The sequence below is a fragment of the Nicotiana tomentosiformis genome, chromosome 6 (assembly GCF_000390325.3).
Source record: "Nicotiana tomentosiformis chromosome 6, ASM39032v3, whole genome shotgun sequence".
In the NCBI taxonomy this organism is placed as follows: domain Eukaryota; kingdom Viridiplantae; phylum Streptophyta; class Magnoliopsida; order Solanales; family Solanaceae; genus Nicotiana; species Nicotiana tomentosiformis.
In genome coordinates this window covers 147,754,150-147,775,927 of record NC_090817.1, presented here as the reverse complement: position 1 = coordinate 147,775,927, position 21,778 = coordinate 147,754,150, and the positions used below count along the sequence as shown (strand labels likewise).

The window sequence follows — 21,778 nt, the reverse complement described above, 5'->3', positions numbered from 1 at the left end:
GTGGCTGAGGTATTTCATATGGAACAGTGTTTGGATGGGGTCGCGCATTACAGCAGAGTTATGTTGAGATATGATCCTTTGTGTTAGATTCGTGTGTTATGGTTCTACGGTGTGTGATAGTTTCTTAGCATTGCGTTGGGGTGGTACCCGTCGAGCTTGCAGGACGGTTCTTTTGTTTGAGTCATTTTCGTGATTGAGTACATTTGAAATGTTGCTTATTGGTGCACGGGTTGCACAGGTTGTGACTTTAGGTAGTATTGGTGTGGCATGTCAGTAGAGTAGCTGGTATTTGATAAGGTGAAGTCATCGGATCTAGGATAGATGCTATCAGATTTGATTGTGGTATATTTGGAAGGATAATGTCGAAAGTCGGCTTAGAAATTTGCTATAGTTCTTGTCGAAGGAGAGGGAGCTCCACGACTGGTGGATCTGATGAATGGTTACGAGTTTCTACGTGTTTCTTTCATCATCGGTAGTGTACGAAGGTTTTTAGACTGGAGACTTGTTTGATGTGAGGTTTATTACCGGCATTGGGTTATTTTGAGCAGCTACTGTGATTAGAAATTATTGCTTCGAGCATTGTAGCTATGTGGTATTTGAGTTTTGAGTTATGGTTATAGTTTTTGGTACAACTTGTTCAGACTTATACAGTGTGTAGGTTGCGGATTCAGATCTTATAAGAAATTCCGAATGTTGGGAATTGGATTCTAAGGCTTGTGGGCTAGGTTGAATTAAGAAATTTCAGTTATGTGGTGTTGTCAGGCCTATGTGGAATAGGGTGACATGGGATCACCCCGGGTACGTGCATGGTAAGATGGAATAGTGAGTTGATGGCATGGAAACAACTCTTAGCACATTCGAGGACGAACGTATGTTTAAGTGGGGGAGAATGTAACGACTCGGCCGGTCATTTTGGGTATTACAGTCCTGTTCCCCCATTTATTGCTCTATTTGTGCTTTATAGCTGTATTATGACCTATCGGATTAGTTAGTTCGGGTCCGGAAGGATTTCGGAATGAATTGAGACACTTAATCTCATAATGGAAAGCTTAAGTTGGAAAAGTTGACCGGATATTGGCTTATGTGTAAACGACCTCCGATTTGAATTCTGATGATTCCAATAGCTCCGTATGGTGATTTTGGACTTAGGAACGTATACGGAAAATTATTTGGAGGTTCGTAGTGGAATTAGGCTTGAAATGGCGAAAGTTAAATTTTTGGGAAGTTTGACCGGGGGTTGACTTTTTGATATCGGGATCGGAATCCGATTCTGGAAATGGGAATGGATTCGTTATGTCATTTATGACTTGTGTGCAAAATTTAAAGTCATTTCGGATTGATTTGATGTGTTTCGGCACAAGATATAGAATTTGAAAGTTCTAAGTTCATAGAATTGGGGTATGATTCGTCATTTTTGATGTTGTTTGATGTGATTTGAGGCTTCGACTAAGTTCGTATGATGTTTTAGGACTTGTTGGTATATTTGGTTGAGGTCCCGAGGGGCTCGGGTGAGTTTCGGGGTGGTTTCGGACCATTTCTAGGCCATTTTTAATTGTTGGTTTCTGCCTACTGAGGTGTGCATCGCGATCGCGATCGCGAACATTTGGTCGCGTTCGCGAAGAGCAAATAATAGTTTGGGGCCTTGTGAATCGCGATCGCGGAAGCTCTTTCGCGATCTCGTAGAACAAAATCTCTGCTCCACTGACACGAATTTGGAAGCTTATATCTCGCAATCTATAAAGAATTTGGAGATGATCCAAAAATACAAGTTGTAGCCCTTGATGTCTAGGTTTGAGAAAGTCAAATCATTTGTCATTTGGAGTTTTGTACTAAAAGTTCTGACCATTATACTAGAGGCTGTCTGGAAGAGTTGGGGAGTTTATTCTTTCGCGAGTGGTTTTCCGCGATCGTGAAGGGCACATTTTGGGCTGGAAATTTTTGTGCTTCGCAATCACGAAGCATTTTCCGCGATCGCGAAGAGTAAATGCCTGGACATAAGCTATATTTTGAGGTTTCGACCATTTTAATACATTTGGAGCTATGGAGCTCGGATTGAAGCGATTTTTGAGACAATGTTCACCATATGGATTTGGGTAAGTGATTCTAACTCGGTTTTGGTTAAATTATACGAATCTATTGTTGTTTTTATCAACATATTAATGTTTTGGGTTAAAAATAGTAAAAAATTTCATAGACTTTAATTTGAAGATTTGAGGGTCGAGTTGATGTCGGAATTTGATAAAATTGGTATGGTTGGACTCGTGGCTGAATGGACGTTCATATTTTGTAACTTTTGTCGGGTTCCAAGACGTGGGCCCCACAGGCAATTTTTGAGCTAATTTTAGATTTTATTGGAAAATTAGTATTTTCTTATGGAATTGATTACAATAATTGGTATTGACTGAATCGAATTAATTGTGGCTAGATTCGAGCCGTTAAGAAGCTGATACGTGCAGAATGCGATTTCTGGAGCATTGTTTAGCTTGCTCGACATTGGATTCGTCTTGTTCGAGGTAAGTAACTCTTCTAATCTTGGAGTTGAGGGTATTAATCCTTAATATACGTATTATGTGAATTATTTGGAGGTGACGCACATGCTAGGTGATGGGCGTGTGGGCGTGCACTATAGAAATTGTGACGTAATTGGTTTCATAAAATTTTGTAGTCAAATAATCTTGGCATTTTCTATGTAGTTTTATGTGTTAAAGAAATTGACGTGAGAATCATGTTAAAAATCATGCTGAGGCTATGCGCCAGTATTATTGAGACCCACAGAGGTCATATTGCTGTTGAATTATTTGTTTAAAATGAAATTTCATACTCAGTCATGTTCGTTCATTTCATATCATCTCTCAGTCTCTGTTGCTATTTATTGATTCATCATATCATCATTTCGGGCTAGTTTCTTGACATTGTGAGCCTGAGAGACTGGAGAGATTGATGACTGAGTGAGGCCGAGGGCCTGATTGTGAGTTTAATTATGGGATCGGGCTGCACGCCGCAGTAGGCCATATTGGCTTTATATACTTTATTATTATGTGGATCGGGGTTGCCCACCTGCAGCAGGCCTTATAGGCTTTATTATAGCACGTGAGTTATCCGGACGGATACAAATAATGATATTATAGCACGTGAGTTGTCCGTGCAGCACGTGAGTTGTCCATGCAGATTATAGCGCTTGGGCTGAAAGAGCCCCTCCGGAGTCTGTACACACCCCCAGTGAGCGCAGGTACCTACTGAGTGTGAGTGCCAAATGCTAGTGTCGAGCGATTGGGAGGATTGAGTGACTGTGAGGACTGAGTGACTGTGAGGACCGAGTGATAGGGAGGACTAAGTGAATTGATACTATGAGAAGTATGCATATGGTTTTATCGCTGAGATATATTACATTGACATGCACCCATGACATACATACATAGAGATGTATTTTTCTCATGTTGTACGGTATCACGTCATTCATGACTTCTCACACATATTGGCCTATGGGCATAATGATGCATTTTTCACTGACTATCTAGAAAAAAAATGAAATATCTTATTTATTGTGGAAAGAATTTTTGGGGAAATTACTGTTTTCAACTTACTCATATTTTTGGCAACTTCGGTAAACGATTTGGGTTTTCATCGATGTACTTGAAAGGTAGAACTATTTTCAGAAATCATGTTTTGTTGTGCATTTGATCGTTGAGTTACTTCTGGTATTACTTATTTTATTTTGTTATGAACTATTGTTGGTTATTGAAATTGTACCCGTCCTTGGTACAAGCTCGTCACTACTTTCGACCTAAGGTTAGGTTTATTACTTATTGAAAACATGGGGTTGGTTGTACTCATACTACACTTCTGCACCTTGCGTGCAGATATTGGATGTTGATGTTGCTGTACTCGACGGGAGCTAGAATTGAAGACGTACCTACGTTCCGGTTGTAGCTGTCTCTTGTTCATGGTAACTTTAGATTTATAAGAATCTGTTTATGTACATTTCGAACAGATGATGTATTTATTTCATACCAGTTTTGTAAATTCTAATCTTAGAAGCTCATGATTTGTACTACCAGTTCTTGGAGAAATGTATTGGTTTCATATATTTTCTTTTAATTACTTGCCTTACTAAATTCATTGGAATTGGATAGTTGATAATTGGCTTGCCTAGCGGGTTGGGTTAGGTGCCATCACGACTAGTCGGATTTGGGGTTGTGACATCCAGCCTCTAGCCAATCTCTAGGCCTCACTTTGTGAACATATACAGAACTATGACAAGTTGTCCCTTTGGGCATATATAGGTGTACTAAAGTTCTTTGCTCGGAACTTTATCGAACTTACAACTATTGATGTATCTTGTTTCACAACCTCGATTATCTATGATTATGGTTTTACTACAACTAGGTAGGTCATACTATACCATAACGCTTACTTCAGTTTATTATTATCGGGGTCTGCTACCCAACACCAGGTTACTCTCTCACTAAGTCCTTTAGTTTTTCTTCATTACTGTTCATCTTAAGAATGACGGCCTAATCTCATCTCATACTTTGTAACTTTTATCCATCCATTGTTGATTCACCTCAATGTTGATCCATAATCTACCACTGATAACTTGAAACTTCTTATGTAATACATTGTCACTAGGGCTCACGTCTCATCGGGGAACATCTGAAGTGATTTGCCTGATCCACCTAGGGAAAATACTATACTTCAATAAACGTATTCATGCCATCCCAATGTGATTCATCTTATGGGGATATTCTAATCCCGTGCAATTCATGAAATCCCTTTTCTTTAAATCATTACTCATTCAAAGGACTAAACGTCATCCTCTTATTAAATATAATTACACCCTTATTCTACTATTTCATCTCTTCCAAATGCTCATAGTCTTAGACTCCTCTGAGTTCATTCATGCTATACTGAGCTTTCTATAACTTACGAAAACCGCCGGCTTTCTTGTTTTGATGGGATTAATCTCGAGGCCTTACATATTCTTGTCACTTTGTCACTAACCTTTTCTTATCCTCACTCCTATCTACCTAAAATCTTGTCGCTCTATGATACTTTAGCTTGCGACCTACACATATCTATTCATACTACTCGCAACCTTCCTTTAACTTTCTAGCACCATAGATTTCCTTCGTGCCTTCTCATCTTTCTTTAAATGTAAGATATTACTTTTCCTGATCGTTCTGTCACTTGTTGCCTGAATACATGGCTTATCTTATTGCCCACGAATACTGAAATTTCCTGTAACTCATATAATCTTAAACATCACCTTTGATTTTTTTTTTTCTGTTCATTAGCCACGATAGGTGTCACTTTCTTATGGAGTGTATACAATATTGTAGTGAGACTATTGTTACAAGATCATTTTTTCTTTATGTCACTATGCTTAAGTTGAAGTCTTCTTCCTTATTTCCTCAGCTAGTCTTTCTTTGTAGTACTTAGGGGGGGACCCTTTGACTCATGTAAAGATGCAAACTTATTACATCGTATACCCAAAATAATTTTTGATGTTCTTACTCGCCTATAATTATCCTTAGTTACTTACCTCTGTGCCCTTGTGCTCGTAGGGTTGCTTCTGAACTAAAATTTTTGACTGACTTCCCAGTGGCACTCTCTTTTATTTCCGTAACACTTATACGTACCTTTAATTACCCTAACTCTTATTTGAATATTTCTCAAGGGTTACGACATCATATCTGCGAGACTGAATTCACTATGTTGGGGTTCACTACATTTATCTTGCACAATCTGCTGATTTGTCTGTATCCTCTTGTCTAACCATGACTAAGCTCTTCCTGAATCAACTACTAACTACTCATTAGTCCATTCTCATATTTATATTCTGCGTAATCTCTCTTGGGTTATATCATTTGTCTTAACTTACCCCGCACACTGGCTCCTTATGTATCAAGTATTCATTTGCACTTATTTATTAATAACATCTAGTGATGGAACCCTTACTCTCTCTCCCCGTCATCATGCTTGCATAATGTTCTAGAGTCGTATCATATCCGTATGATCTGAATAAATGCAATCTCATTCCTTTCGCCTTTCTACCATATTCTTCCTTTATTTTCCATAGTTACCTGAACCACATAACTCCGACTTAATACCATATCACACCATCTTCCCCCTTTAGGGGAGTACTAACATTTAGTGCTATGAAGATTTACCTATAAAAGTTTTACCTCTTCATCTTTGGCGTCTTTTCACATTTCCACGGGCTTTTACTTGCTGTCAGGACCCAAAACCTAACCCGTCGTGATGGCGCATATCGTGATACTAGGCAAGCCGACCTTTCCAAAATACTTTCAAAATTTAACAGAAATGAAGTAAGACATTTAAAATAATCGGAGTTTTTCATAAAAACGGGGATAAAACCCAAAAAGAATACAACTGCGGAAAAATAGCCTGACATCGGGGTGTCACTGAGTCATGAGCATCTAGATATCCAGTCTAATAAAACAGTGTCTAAGTATCAATACAGAAAATAAGGAAAACATAGAAGGAGGAACAAGATCTGCAGACGCCGGCAGCTACCTCGTAGCCTCCGGTACTCAATCGCGCACGAACTCAACGACCTCCGTGATCAAACATTCCTGGATCTGCACATGAAGTGCAGGGTGTAGCATGAGTACAACCAACTCATCAAGTAACAGAAATAAGTAAGGAACTGAGAAGGTAGTGACGAGCTATACAAATACAGTTCATTTTCAATAATTTCAGCAAATAATAGACATGCTTTCAAATCCGGCAGTTCAAATCAAATCATTTTATACAGTTACAGTGCAGGTAAATCCGGATATAGAATCTTTCAGAAATTTCACGACAATGACAGATAGCAACTAAGTGCATTAACAAATGAAAAAGCAAGTACAACCTCTCAGGGCAACATTCACTAAATTCGTCACAACAGCTCAATCACTCAGCTCTCAACCCTCAGTACTCGCACTCAATAGGTACATGCGCTCACTGTGGGTGTGCAGACTCCAGGGAATCCGGAGGAGCTCCTTCTGCCCAAGCTCTGTATCGCTACAGCGTGCAGCCCGGTCCCATAATATATAAATAGCCATAAGGCTCGTTGCGGCATGCAACCCAATCCATATAAATACAACCCTCAGACTCGTTGCGGCGTGCAACCTGATCCATATATATACATATAGCTCACAGCTCGGCACTCAGGCCCTAACTCAGTCACCAACCTCTCCAGTCTCATGGGCTCTCAGAAATCATAAAGATCAGCCCAAACAAAATAACATAGTGCATCAACAAGAATCAAGAAGAGACTGAGATATGATGCACAAGTAAAATCATGATTGAGTACAAGACAACAATTAGCAAATAATTCAACAAGTACGTGACCTCTGCGGGTCCCAACAGTACTATCACATAGCCTAAGCATGATTTCTAACATGATTTGTAGTCAAATTTCTATAACACAAAGAGAATAGGTAATTAACAATAATTTATTTGACTTTACAGTCTCACGGGATGGACCAAGTCACAATCCCCCACGGTGCATACCCACACGCCCGTCACCTAGCATGTGCGTCACCTGTAAAATAGTCACATCATATTAAAATTCGGGGTTTCATACCTGAGGACCAGATTTAAAAATGTTACTTACCTCAAATCGCGCAAAATCCTACTTCGCATTGCCCTTGCCTCTCGAATCAATCTCCAAACGCCCCGAGTCTAGCCACAAGCAGCATGATATAATTAATATAAGCTAAAAGAATCAATTCCACAAGAAAAACACGAAACTTTAAGCCAAAATCCGAAATAGGCTCAAACTCGGCCCCCGGTCCCACGTCTCGAAATCAGACAAAAGTCATAAAACCCGAAAGCCTATTCACTCACGAGTCTAACCATACTAAATTCATCAAAATATGACATCATTTAGTCCTCCAAATCCCCAAAATCCAATCTCCAATTTTCAAGCCCTAAACCCCCAAATTTCACTTCCAAATCTCGCTAATTAGGTGGGGAAATCAGTGGGGAATCAAGATTTATGATAAATAACGAGTATCAGAAGCTTACCTCAATAATCCCCTCGAAAAGCTTCTCCCAAATCGCCTAAGTCCGAGTCTCAAATGGTGAAATAAGACTAAAATCACGAACCCTTGCCTTTTAAACCTTCTGCCTAAACTTTTCGCATCTGCGGACCCACTGTCGCATCTGCGACGCCGCACCTGCGAAAAATCCATTGCAGGTACGAATTCCACTTAAAATCCCAGATTCCGCTCATGCGGCTTCAAGACTGCACCTGCGCCTATCGCAAGTGTGGAAACCCATCGCATTTGCGGCTAAAACTCGCACCTACGCCCATCTGCCCGCTTTTGCGACTATCGCATGTGCGGGAAAATCTTTGCACATGCGGCTTCTGCTCAACTCCTCCTTGGACGATTCTGCGGTCCCATTTCCACTTCTGCGAGCTCGCACCTGTGGTGCCCACTCCACAGGTGCGGTTACACCAGTAGCAGCAACACTTCAGTTGCTTCATCAACTCAAAAATCAAGTCCGTTAATCACCCGAAATCTACCCGAGGCCCCCGGGACCTCAACCAACATACCAACCAGTCATATGACCCAATGCAAGCTTAGTCGAACCTTCAAATCACCCAAAACAACATCAAAACACCGATTACACCGGGATTCAAGCCTGAAGAACTTCTAAACTTTCAAATTCCACAAACGACGTCGAAACCTATCAAACCACATCCGATTGACCTCAAATTTTGCACACAAGTCATATTCAATATTACGGACCTACTCCAACTTTCGAAATCGGAATCCGACCACGGTATCAAAAATTCAACCCCCGGTCAAACTTTCCAAAGATTCGACTTTCGCCATTTCAAGCCTAAATTAGCTACAAATCTCAAATTCACAGTCCGGACAAGCTGCTAAGTCCAAAATCACCCAACGGAGCTAATGGAACTGACGGAACTCCATTCCAGAGTCGTCTTCATACACTTCCGACTACGGTCAAAATCGTGAGACTTAAGCTTCCGTTTTAGGGACTAAGTGTCCCAAAACACTCTAAAACCAAAACCAGGACCTCCCGGCAAGCCACATAAGCAGACACAGATACGGGGAAAGTAGTAAATAGGGGATCGGGGCTAATACACTCAAAACGACCGGCCGGGTCATTACATCCTCCCCCTCTTAAAATAATCATTCGTCCTCGAATGAGCATAGAGACATATCTGAAATGGTGAAAAGATGAGGATAACGACTGCGCATATCATGCTCGGTCTCCCAAGTCGCCTCATCGACCGGCTGACCCCTCCACTGAACCTTTACAGAAGCAATATTATTCGACCTCAGTTTTCGAACCTGCCTATCCAAGATCGCCACCGGCTCCTCAATATAAGATAAATCCTTGTCCAACTGGACTGAGCTGAAATCCAATACATGAGACGGATCGTCGTGATACCTCCGGAGCATAGACACATGGAATACTGGATGAACTCCTTCTAGACTAGGAGGCAAGGCAAGCTCATAAGCAACCTCCCCAACACGCCGCAATACCTCAAATAGACCGATAAACCTCGGGCTCATCTTGCCCTTCTTTCCGAACCTCATAACATCCTTCATGGATGACACCCGGAGCAAGACCCACTCTCCAACCATGAATGCAACATCGCGAACCTTCCGATCCACAGAACTCTTCTGTCTGGACTGGGCTGTGCATAGTCTATCCTGAATTACCCTAACCTTCTCCAGAGCATCCTGAACCAAGTCTGTACCCAATAATCTAGCCTCGCCCGGCTCGAACCAACCTACTGGAGATCTACACCGCCTACCATACAGAGCCTCATATGGTGCCATCTAGATGCTCGACTAATAACTGTTGTTGTAGGAAAACTCTGCTAATGGCAAGAACTGATCCCGCGAACCCCAAAACTCCATCACACACGCACGTAGCACATCCTCTAATATCTGAATAGTGCGCTCGGACTGTCCGTCCGTCTGAGGGTGACATGTTGTGCTCAACTCCACTCGAGTACCCAACTCATGATGTACGGCCCTCCAGAACCGTGATGTAAACTACGTACCCTGGTCAGAAATGAAAGATACCGGTATGCCATGAAGCCTGACAATCTCGCTCACAGGAATGAAATGAGCTGGCTTGGTCAGCTGGTCCACAATCACCCAAACTGCATCGAACTTTCACTGAGTCCGTGGAAGCCCAACTACGAAATCCATAGTGATCCGCTCCCATTTCCACTCCGGAATCTCTAACTTCTGAAGCAACCCACCTGGTCGCTAATGCTCATACTTCACCTGCTGGCAATTTAGGCGCCGAACTACATATTCCACTATGTCTTTCTTCATTCTCCTCCACCAGTAATGCTGTCTCAAGTCCTGATGCATCTTCGCGGCACCCAGATAAATAGAATACCGCAAACTGTGAGCCTTCTGGAGAATCAACTCACGCAAACCATCTACATTGGGCACACATAGCCAGTCCTACATCCTCAATGCACCATCATCCCCAATAGTGACTTCCTTAGCATCACTGTGCTGGACCATATCCTTAAGGACAAGAAGATGGGGGTCCTCATACTGACGCTCCCTGATACGATCATAAAGAGAAGACTGAGAGACCATACAAGCCAATACTCGACTCGGCTCAAAATCATCCAATCTAACAAACTGGCTAGCTAAGGCCTGAACATCCAATGCCAGTGGCCTCTCTGCTGCTGGAAGATATGCTAAGCTCCCCAAAATCTCCGCCCGACGACTCAAGGCATCGGCCACCACATTGGCCTTCCCGGGATGGTACAAAATAATGATATCAAAGTCCTTAAGAAGCTCCAACCACCTCTACTGACGCAAATTAAGATCCTTCTGTTTGAACATATGCTGCAAACTCCGATGATCAGTGTAAATCTCACAATGGACCCCATACAAATAGTGCCGCCAAATCTTCAAGGCGTGAACAATAGCTTCTAACTCAAGGTCGTGGACATGATAGTTCTTCTCACGGGACTTCAACTGGCGTGAAGAATAAGCAATCACTCTACCCTCCTGCATTAGAACACACCCAATGCCGATCCGTGAGGCATCACAATACACTGTGTAAGAACTATAAACTGATGGTGAAACTAGAACTGGAGCCGTGGTCAAAGCAGTCTTGAGCTTCTGAAAACTCTCCTGGCACTCCCTCGACCACCTGAAAGAAGCACCCTTTTGGGTATATTTAGTCAAGAGCGATGCAATAGATGAGAAGCCCTCCACAAAATGATGGTAATAACCAGCCAAACCGAGAAAACTCCGAATCTCCGTGGCTGAGGACGGTCTGGGCCAACTCTGAACCGCCTCTTTCTTCTTCGGGTCTACCTGAATACCCTCATTGGACACCACGTATGCCAAGAACGCTATTGAACTGAGCCAAAAATCACACTTGGAGAACTTTGCATAAAGCTTCTCCTCCCTCAATTGCTGTAACACAATCCTCAGATGCCGTGCATGCTCCTCCTGGCTACGAGAGTACACCAGGATGTCATCAATGAATACAATAACGAATGAGTCAAGATAAGGATGAAATACATTGTTCATCAGATGCATGAACACTGCTGGGGCGTTGGTCAGTCCAAAAGACATCACAAGGAACTCATAATGGCCATATCGGGTCTTGAAAGCTGTCTTAAGAATATCTGAGTCCTGAATCTTCAGCTGGTGATATCCTGACCTTAAATCAATCTTGGAGAACACCCTCGCTCCCTGAAGCTGGTCAAACAGATCATCAATACGCGGCAATGGATACTTGTTCTTAAGTGTGACCTTGTTCAACTGTCTATAATCAATGCACATTCTCATAGTACCATCATTCTTCTTCACAAATAGAACTGGTGCACCCCAAGGTGACACGCTAGGCCGAATAAACCCCTTATCAAGGAGTTTCTGAAGCTACTCCTTTAATTCCTTCAACTCCGCCGGTGCCATACGATATGGAGGAATAGAAATAGGTTGAGTGCCTGGCACCCTGTCAGGCGGCATGCCCGGCAGGTCTGCAGGAAACACATCCGGGAAATATCGCACCACCGGAATAGAATCAATAGTAGGGGCCTCTGCACTAACATCCCTCACAAAGTCCAGATAAGATAGACAACCTTTCTCAACTATCCGCTGAGCTTTCAAGTATGAAATCACTCTACTAGGAACATAGTCTACAGAGCCGTTCCACTCAACCCTCGGCAACCCCGGCATCGCCAACGTCACGGTCTTAGCATGACAATCTAGAACAGCATGACATAGAGACAACCAATCCATACCCAAAATCATGTCAAAATCGACCATACTAAGCAACAAGAGGTCCACTATAGTCTCCAGACTCCCAATAGTCACCACACATGACTGATATACATGGTCCACAATGATAGTATCGCCCACTGGAGTGGATACACGAACAGACGCAACTAGAGACTCACGGGGCATAAGCAGATAATGAGCGAAATACGAGGACACATATGAATAAGTGGAGCCAGGGTCAAATAATACAGAGGCATCTCTATGGAAAACCGAGACAATACCTGTAATCACAGCATCCAAAGCAATGACATCTGGTCTGATAGGAAGAGCATAGAAACGGGCCTGGCTGCCCCCTGATCGGCCCCTAGCTGACTAGGCTCCACCCCGAGCTGGCTAAGCGAGTGGTGAAGAAACTGGTGCAGATGTCATAAACTGGTTCCTCTGCTGAGATGGACCTCCCACTAGGCGGGGACACTGCCTCCTCATGTGACCAAACTCTCCACACTCATAGCAACTCCCCGGTGCTGGTGCTGGGGACTAAAGGGAGCCCCGAGCACCCGGATAACTAGTAGAAGGACCTGGCATAGACGAGCCCTGACCCGATGGAGCACGGGACGAACTCTGAGCTGGGAGAACACTGAGAGATGAATGGACCTGCTGATAACTGTTTGAACCATGACCAGATGATGCACCACGGTAAACTGGACGAGCCGTCTGAGCATGCCTGAAAGGATGACCTCTACCATGGTGGAACTGCCCCTAGAAGGAACACCGCTAAATCCACCATGTCTATGAGGTCCCTCTCGAGCCGCTCATGGTTGCGAACCATCTCAATCTGACGGGCAATATCGACAACCTCATCAAAAGTAGCACCGGACACTCTCTCTCTGGTCATAAGCAATCGCAGCTGAAAAGTGAGGTCATCTATGAACCTCATGTTCCTCTCCCTGTCTGTAGGAACCAACCATATAGCATGACGGGCCAACTCTGAAAATCTTATCTCATACTGCGTCATAGACATATCACCCTGTCGAAGCTCCTCAAACTGTCTGCGCAACTCCTCTCTGCGGGACTGCGGCACGAACTTCTCCAGAAAGAGAACGGAGAACTGTTGCCAGTAAGGGGTGTTGCGCCCACCGGTCTACGCATCTCGTAAGCCTCCTACCATCTGAATGCATCCCCTGAGAACTGAAAGGTAGTGAACGATACCCCACTGGTCTCCAGAATACCTGCCATACGGAGTATCCTCTGACACCTGTCCAAGAAACCCTGTGCATCCTCTCCTTCTGCACCACTGAAAGATGGAGGCTGGATCCTCCCAAACCTCTCCAATCTTCGCTCCTCATCCTCAGGCATAGCAGGAACAACATAATCCTGAGCAGCGGTAACCGGCTGGGCTGGTGGTGCCCCCGGTGTCTGGAATCCCTATACCTCCTGCTCTGGTGTGCGGACGACGGGAGTCTGAGCGCCTCCCCCGGCCTGAGAAGTGGCTGCTGCGGCCTGAACAGAGATCGCCTAAGTAAGACTGGTACACGCGGTCAGAATCTGAGCTAAGGCCTCTTGAAGGCCTGGAATCACAATAGGCACATGTGGTGCGTGAGCTGGTCCCACAGGCTCGTCCATAACTAAAGCTTGCTCCTGAACTGGGGCAACTGGTAGATCTGGAGGTGCTACCCTAGCTGCGGTGCGAGCTGCACCTCTGCCCCTACCGCGACCTTAGCCTCTCGCGGCACTGACTGATGGTACTGGTGGCTGTCCATCTTGCCCCGTAGTACGCGTCCTCACAATCTGTGAGAGAATTAGAACAATAGAAATTTAGTTACTAGAATCAAAAGATTCGCACGACAAGAATTCAAGAATGTGAAGTGTTTCCTAAGGGTTCTGCAGCCTCTCAAAAATAAGTACATACGTCTCTATACCGATCCGCAAGACTCTACTAACCCTTCTCATGACTCGTGAGACATATGTAACCTACGCTCTGATACCAACTTGTCACGACCTAAAACCTAACCCGTCGTGATGGCGCCTATCGTGATACTAGGCAAGCCGACCTTTCCAAAACACATACAAAATTTAACAGAAATGAGCTAAGACATTTAAAATAACCGAATTTTTTCATAAAAATGGGGGTAAAACACAAAAAAAATATAAGTGCGGAAACATAGCTCGACATCGGGGTGTCACTGAGTCATGAGCATTTAGATATCCAGTCTAATAAAACAGTGTCAAAGTATCAATACAGAAAAGAAGGAAAACATAGAAGGAGAAACAAGGTCTGCGAACGCCGGCAGCTACCTCGTAGTCTCTGGTACTCGATCGCGCACGAACTCAATGACCTCCGTGATCAAACACACCTGGATCTGCACATAAAGTACAGGGTATAGAATGAGTACAACCAACTCACCAAGTAATAGAAATAAGTAAGGAACTGAGAAGGTAGTGACGAGCTATACAAATACAGTTCATTTTCAATAATTCCAGCAAAGAATAGACATGCTTTCAAATCCTGCAGTTCAAATCAAATCAGTTTATATAGTTACAGTGCAGGTAAATCCGGATATAGAATCTTTCAGAAATTTCACGAATTTGACAGATAGCAACTAAGTGCATCAACAAATGAAAAAGCAAGTATAGCCTCTCAAGTCAACAGTCACTCAACTCGTTACAATACCTCAATCATTCGGCTCTCAGCCCTCAGTACTCACACTCAATAGGTACCTGCGCTCACTAGGGGTGTGCAGACTCCGGAGGGGCTCCTTCAGCCCTAGCGTAATATTGTTGCGGCATGCAGCCCGATCCCATAATATACAAATAGCCATAAGGCTCGTTGCGGCGTGTAACTCAATCTATATATCTATATATATATATCTCTCTCTCTCTCTCTCTCTCTCTCTCTCTCTATATATATATATATATATATATACACACACACACACACACAACCCTAAGGCTCATTGCGGCGTGCAACTCGATCCATATACATACAGCCCCCAGGCTCGTTGTGGCGTGCAACCCGATTCATATATATACCTATAGCTCACAGATCGGTACTCAGGCCCTAACTCAGTCACCAACCTCTCCAGTCTCACGGGTTCTCAGAAATCATAAAGATCAGCCCAAACAAAATAACATAGTGTATCAACAAGAATCAATAAGAGACTGAGATATGATGCGCAAGTAAAATCATGACTGAGTACAAGACAACAATTAGCAAATAATTCAATAAGTACGCGGCCTCTGAGAGTCCTAACAGTACTATCACATAGCCCAAGCATGATTTCTAACATGATTTGCAGTCAAATGTCTATAACACAGAGAGAACATGTAATTAACAATAGTCTATTCGACTTTACAATCTCACGGGATGGACCAAGTCACAATCCCCCATGGTTTACACCCACACGCCTGTCACCTAGCATGTGCGTCACCTCTAAAATAGTCACATCATACCAAAATCCGGGGTTTCATACCCTCAGGACCAGATTTAAAACTGTTACTTACCTCAAACCGTAAAAATTCCTACTCCGCAATGCCCTTGCCCCTCGAATCAATCTCCAAACGCCCCGAATCTAGCCACAAGTAGTACGATATAATTAATATAAGCTAAAAGAATTAATTCCACAAGAAAAATATGAAACTTTAAGCCAAAATCTGAAATAGGCTCAAACTCGGCCCCGGGCCCACGTTTCAAAATCCGATAAAAGTCACAAAACCCGAAATCCCATTCACTCACGAGTCTAACTATACTAAATTAATTAATATCCGACATCATTTGGTCCTCCAAATCTCCAAAATTCACTCTCCAATTCTCAAGCCATAAACCCCCAAATTTCACTTCAAAATCTCGCTAATTAGGTGGGGAATCAAGATTTATGATCAAACATGAGTATCAGAAGCTTACCTCAATAATCCCTTCGAAAAGCTTCTCCAAAATCGCCTAAGTCAGAGTCTCAAATGGTGAAATAAGACTAAAATCGCGAACCCTTGCTTTTTAAACCTTTTGCCAAACTTTTCGCATCTGCGGACCCACTATCGCAACTGCGACACTGCACCTGCGAAAAATCCATCGCAGGTGCGGATTCCACTTAAAATCTCAGATTCCGCTCCTACGACTTCAAGACCGCATCTGCACCTATTGCAGGTGCGGAAACCCATCGCATTTGCGGCTAAAACCCGCACCTGCACCCAGCTGCCCGCTTTTGCGACCATCGCAGGTGCGGAAAAATCTTCGCTCATGCGGCTTCTGCTCAAATCCTCCTTGGCCGCTTCTGTGGTCCCATCTCCGCTTCTGCGATCTCGCACCTGCGGTGCCCACTCCGCTGGTGCGGTTACACCAGTAGCAGCAACACTTCAATTGCTTCATCAACTCAAAAATCAAGTCCGTTAACCACTCGAAATCAACCCGAGGCCCCCAGGACCTCAACCGACATACCAACTAGTCATATGACCCAATGCAAACTTAGTCGAACCTTCAAATCACCCAAAACAACATCAAAACACCGATTACACCCGGATTCAAGCCTAAAGAACTTCTAAACTTCCAAATTCCACAAACGACGTCGAAACCTATCAAACCACATCCGATTGACCTCAAATTTTGCACACAAGTCGTATTCAATATTACGGACCTATCGGAATCTGACCCCGATATCAAAAAGTCAACCCTCCGTTCAAACTTTCCAAAGATTCGACTTTCGCCATTTAAAGTCTAAATTAGCTACAGACCTCAAATTCACAGTCCAGATACACTCCTAAGTCCAAAATCACCCAACGGAGCTAATGGAACTGACGGAAATCCATTGCGGAGTCGTCTTCACACACTTCCGACTACGGTCAAAATTCTGAGATTTAAGCTTTCGTTTTAGGGACTAAGTGTCCCAAAATACTCCGAAACCAAAACCAGAACCTCCCGGCAAGCCACATAAACAGACACAGATACAGGAAAAGCAGTAAATAGGGGATCGAGGCTAATACACTCAAAATGACCGACCGGGTCATTATACTTGCCTTGCGGTACCCTTTTTGTACCATGGATAACTGAATTTCTTACGCACGAAGGTAACACCTAGTGTAACTGGCACACTTAGTCCCTTAAGCTTAACTCTACTCACAGTCTTGCTTCAGGGAAGCGTTTCCTGAATGGCCTTTAAAGGTTATTCTTTTGTTGTCCATTCTATTATCGCCGGAACGCGATCTCTGACATTCTCACGATGTCGACTATTATCAAATCCTTCAGTCCCGAATTCATGTTCAGTTTATCTTGTTCACTAGCCTATACCAATTTCTATTACCCCGTAGATCTAACTTTTCCTTCTGGTAATCACGTACAAGTCACCAACTCATTTCTCGAAATGAGGATATGACCTTTGGCCTATACTCTTTTATTGTCTCAAGGCCTGTCACCTCTTGTCTTTTCCTTCACTTGACTATAGACTTTGTCATTGTGTCATATTTTGATTTATCATTATCACCCATTTATCACATCTCACTACTCAAAGTTGCACGACGAGAATTGTTCTTGTATGTTTTTCTCTTAATTTTGTGGCTTCTTAAAAGTATTATTTTCACCATAGATTTTCATGTCAATTGGACATATTTATAACCTCTAAAAATTCTTTTCACTATGTCAAAGGAAAGGTTAGAGGCGGTGAACTTTTGTAAAATTCTAAACCGAAAGTAAGTTGCTATTGTAAAAAAATTGAATCCGAGCTGCCCACATGTTGGACTTTCCAATACAATTCAAATTTGGATTCTTGTCTAAATCGAAAGTAAGTTTGCTATTGTTGAAAAATTAAATCCCATTCTAAATGAGATTGTGGCTGCTTATATGTTGGACTTTCACGTGAATCCAAATTCACTTGACAAAGTTTCCACCAAGCTTCTTTCTTAATTAATATTTTATATAACATCTCTTATATAAAATAAGTATTAATTATATATATCACATATATATCTTAACCAAGAGATACAATTTAATTTTCTATTCCAAATAAAAAACTTTAATTTGATCACAATATTAATTATATTCTGTGCTAGCAAAAAATATAATAATATTTCATTTGGACTAATAACTAAATTTATTTGACTAATTAAATTCTTTAATTTAATTATCAAATAATAAAATAATTAATTCTTTAGCAAAGATCAGAACACTCGTTAGTGTGCGACCCCATAGGTTCAATACTAAGTCGGTAGTAAATTGATCACATCAATATACTAATCAAGTGTGGCGTCTAGCAACACTCCTCAACGACCGGATAGAATAAAGTATACAATTTACTCTCAGAAATGAGTAGAAGAATAATATAGAAAATCCTTCTGTCCTTATAGCTCTGGGTCACCCTAGGATATGGTTTAACTGTCAAATCCTAATAGGCGACCAACTATGTGTTCATGTCAAATATTATCGACCATTGAATGACCTAAGAAACTCTTTTCTTCTTTCATTCAATTGCCCTGGCCAAGGTCTTAGTTTGATCGTTTATAATTCATGACAACATGGAGCTTAAGCTCATTACCAATAGTTGACAGATTTCATCTCGATCAATCACTAATTCTACAAGTATTTAATCGTACTAAATATCATTTCAACTATCGCCCTAGGGCCAAAGGTGTCTAGTATTAAAGCACAATAAATAACTTGTTAATTACTACGATAATATCTGGTCAAAGAAAACTCTTATATCACATTCTTCAAGAGAATATCCTATTGACAGTTTTATGGTAATTCTAACCATTAGGAATTATCCAATGAGTCGGTTCAATGATCATATCTCTATATACATCATCTATCCATGTGATTTAGTTAATGAGATCAACTAATCTTTATCCAATAAAGACGATCACATAAATATTGATCTAACCGGATTACTAATATCCAAATTAATAATTCTACGATCAAGAACAAATTTAGATTAAATTAAAGAAACTTTACTCTCACTATCATGATCTCCATCACGATGACAAGTCTCAAAATTTAATCAAGGACCTTATTAAATTAATCAAGCAATTAATAATAACTATGATAAACGTATATCAAATGCCATATATTTTTATATCAAATAAGATTCACAAAAATATGTTTAAATCATCAAATATGAGATTGGATCTAGGGCATATCTAATATATCCTAACAGTATATTCCATCCCTTAACATTTATCAACCTCTTTATTTTCTCTAACTGTTGGCTTGCTAATTTACAGTTGTTGATTTTTACTTCATTAATGGCTTCCTCAAGTAGCTTAATTCTGGTCTCCTCGTCAACGGAATTTGATAATTCAGCCCGAAAATAACGATCAAATTCTGGGACACCAATTGCTTTTCGAATGCCTTTGGAGTAATCTGCATTTTTAGGATTGAACATGTTTCTTACCTCGTTGACAAGTCCTTTCTCGACCATTTTGTCCACTCGTTTGGTTAAAAAAGAATTTAGTACGTGCATGGACACGTCCACCCAGAGAAAACAAAAGTTGTACCTGTTAAAAACATAAGTGTTCGTTCTGAGCAAAATAAAATAAATAATAAAAGGCATTATTTGCACCATATAGACCTTTTTGACGCCACTCCCGTTAGTCCAGTGGGCTTTGCCTTGAAATAGGTGGATGAATTATTTTCAAATAAATTTAGCCCACTAGCCTAATGGGGGACATAATTTAAAGTCTGGTCTCAAAAAAGGCTATTTTTACAAATGCTCTAAAAATTTATAAGGGCAAAATACAAATTGAATGGTTCAACAAAATTAATTGTATTTGCTAGTAAAAACAAACATATAAAAATATGTATATTATATGTGTATAATATCCATATATAAATAAAATATGCAATTATTTTTTAGAACAACAACCGTAACGAACAAACTAGTTTCCCACAAGCCGGAATTTGAGAACTACTAAAAAAAAATACAGTTCTCATTGTTTCTAATACTTTAATCTTTTAGATGAAATAATAACATATTACCATAGTACATTGTATATAATTCGTAGGTTTTATCGTAGAAGAGTGCCTCAATGAACGAATTCCATCCTCCGACGATGATCGGAAGCTTCCCACGGCAAGTAATGTACTCTCCGTGGTGATGGAAGCCACCGGCGCCGGAAAATCAAGACTCTCCGTCGACTTAGCCACTCATTTCGGGGAAGAAATTGTCAACTCCGACAAAATACAAGTGTACAAAGGACTTGATGTTGCAACAAACAAAATTCCCGAAGAAGAACGTTGTGGAATACCTGATCATCTATTAGGTGCTATTGATCCTCATAAGGAGTTCACAGCCAAGAACTTCTCTGACATGGCTTCACTTGCTATTAACTCCATCATCGTCGGAGGATCGAATTCGTTCATTGAGGCATAAAATTTTTAGATTGATATCGGATTTCGAGTGGAGCTGTTTGGCGTCAAAGAAAATGAGGGAAGAGAAAGGTTTAGGGGAAGGGATAGAGAGGATGCGTTGGAGAAGGGAGTCGTTGAGGTGGATGACGCCGGTGGGTGATTGTGATCGGAGGTTGATCAGTTCGGAGAGTAATTAAGGCATCAGAGGTATTGGAATGAGTGTATATGGGTGTAAGGAGGAAGAGGAGGGTGATGAGTAAAAGAGATGATGGAGATGGAGAGATTGCCATTGTTAGATTGATGAGAAAATTTTGAAGGGTTTCATTGATGCAGATGTTGTTGAGAGTATATTTGTGTTGGAAGGGCAAGATATGGGTACTTTCATTTTGGGTCGGGTCTTATTGACTGAGTAAGATTTGTATGTGGATACACAGATTAAGAATGGTAACATTGGAAGTTCCGCCAACTATACGAAATTGTACGGTGGAAGTTGTTATTCAAATTGCATTCCTAGACTACTACACTGCAAAATGTATTTGGGTTTTGGGTTTTTTCTTTTTAGTTCAATCACATTATTAAGACACCAAAATATCTATTTTTAGTGAATTCAAACATAATTATTTATTTTTAATTTCAATACTTCTATGAAAATACGTACTAGTAATTGTTAATTTGTAAAATCATCTCAAGCACTTAAACATTGTCTTTCAGCACTTGGTGTTAAAAGATACTATTGTTCAGCTAAGCTAAACGGAGTCTATTCCTATTTAGTTGAAAAAGAATAAAATCTTGTAACTAAGAGGGAAATGTTAGAATCAATGAAGAGGAAAAAGCAAACATGCAGTTGCGGACGGGCAATCTCTATTGATAAGCTTGATCAAACCTTCTTTTCAAATTCCAATATATAAAATGTCAAAAATTTCAGCTACAATATTCTTCTTTGATCGTAGGGCTGTTTTTGCGCTAAAATCTAACCTTTTGTAAATCTATGGTAACCGGAACTGGTAAAGAGTCTGAAAACAAACATCAATTGCTGAAGAAAAATATATGGAATCACTACTAGAAAATGGCTATTTTTCGACTGTCAAAACAGTTGGAATGTGGTCAGAAAATGCTGGTTTCTGATTACATCCAGACCGAAATAATGCGGTCGCAAAATAGCTAGTCTGAAATAGTTCGCGATCGATTCTGA

The 21,778-nt window shown here is 41.4% G+C and overlaps 1 pseudogene; it reads right to left on the bottom strand.

The window, feature by feature from the left end:
- The window catches only part of LOC104096377 (adenylate isopentenyltransferase 5, chloroplastic-like), a 36,366-nt pseudogene extending 15,795 nt beyond the window's left edge, over positions 1-20,571 (bottom strand).
- Between the last annotated feature and the right edge of the window lie 1,207 nt (positions 20,572-21,778).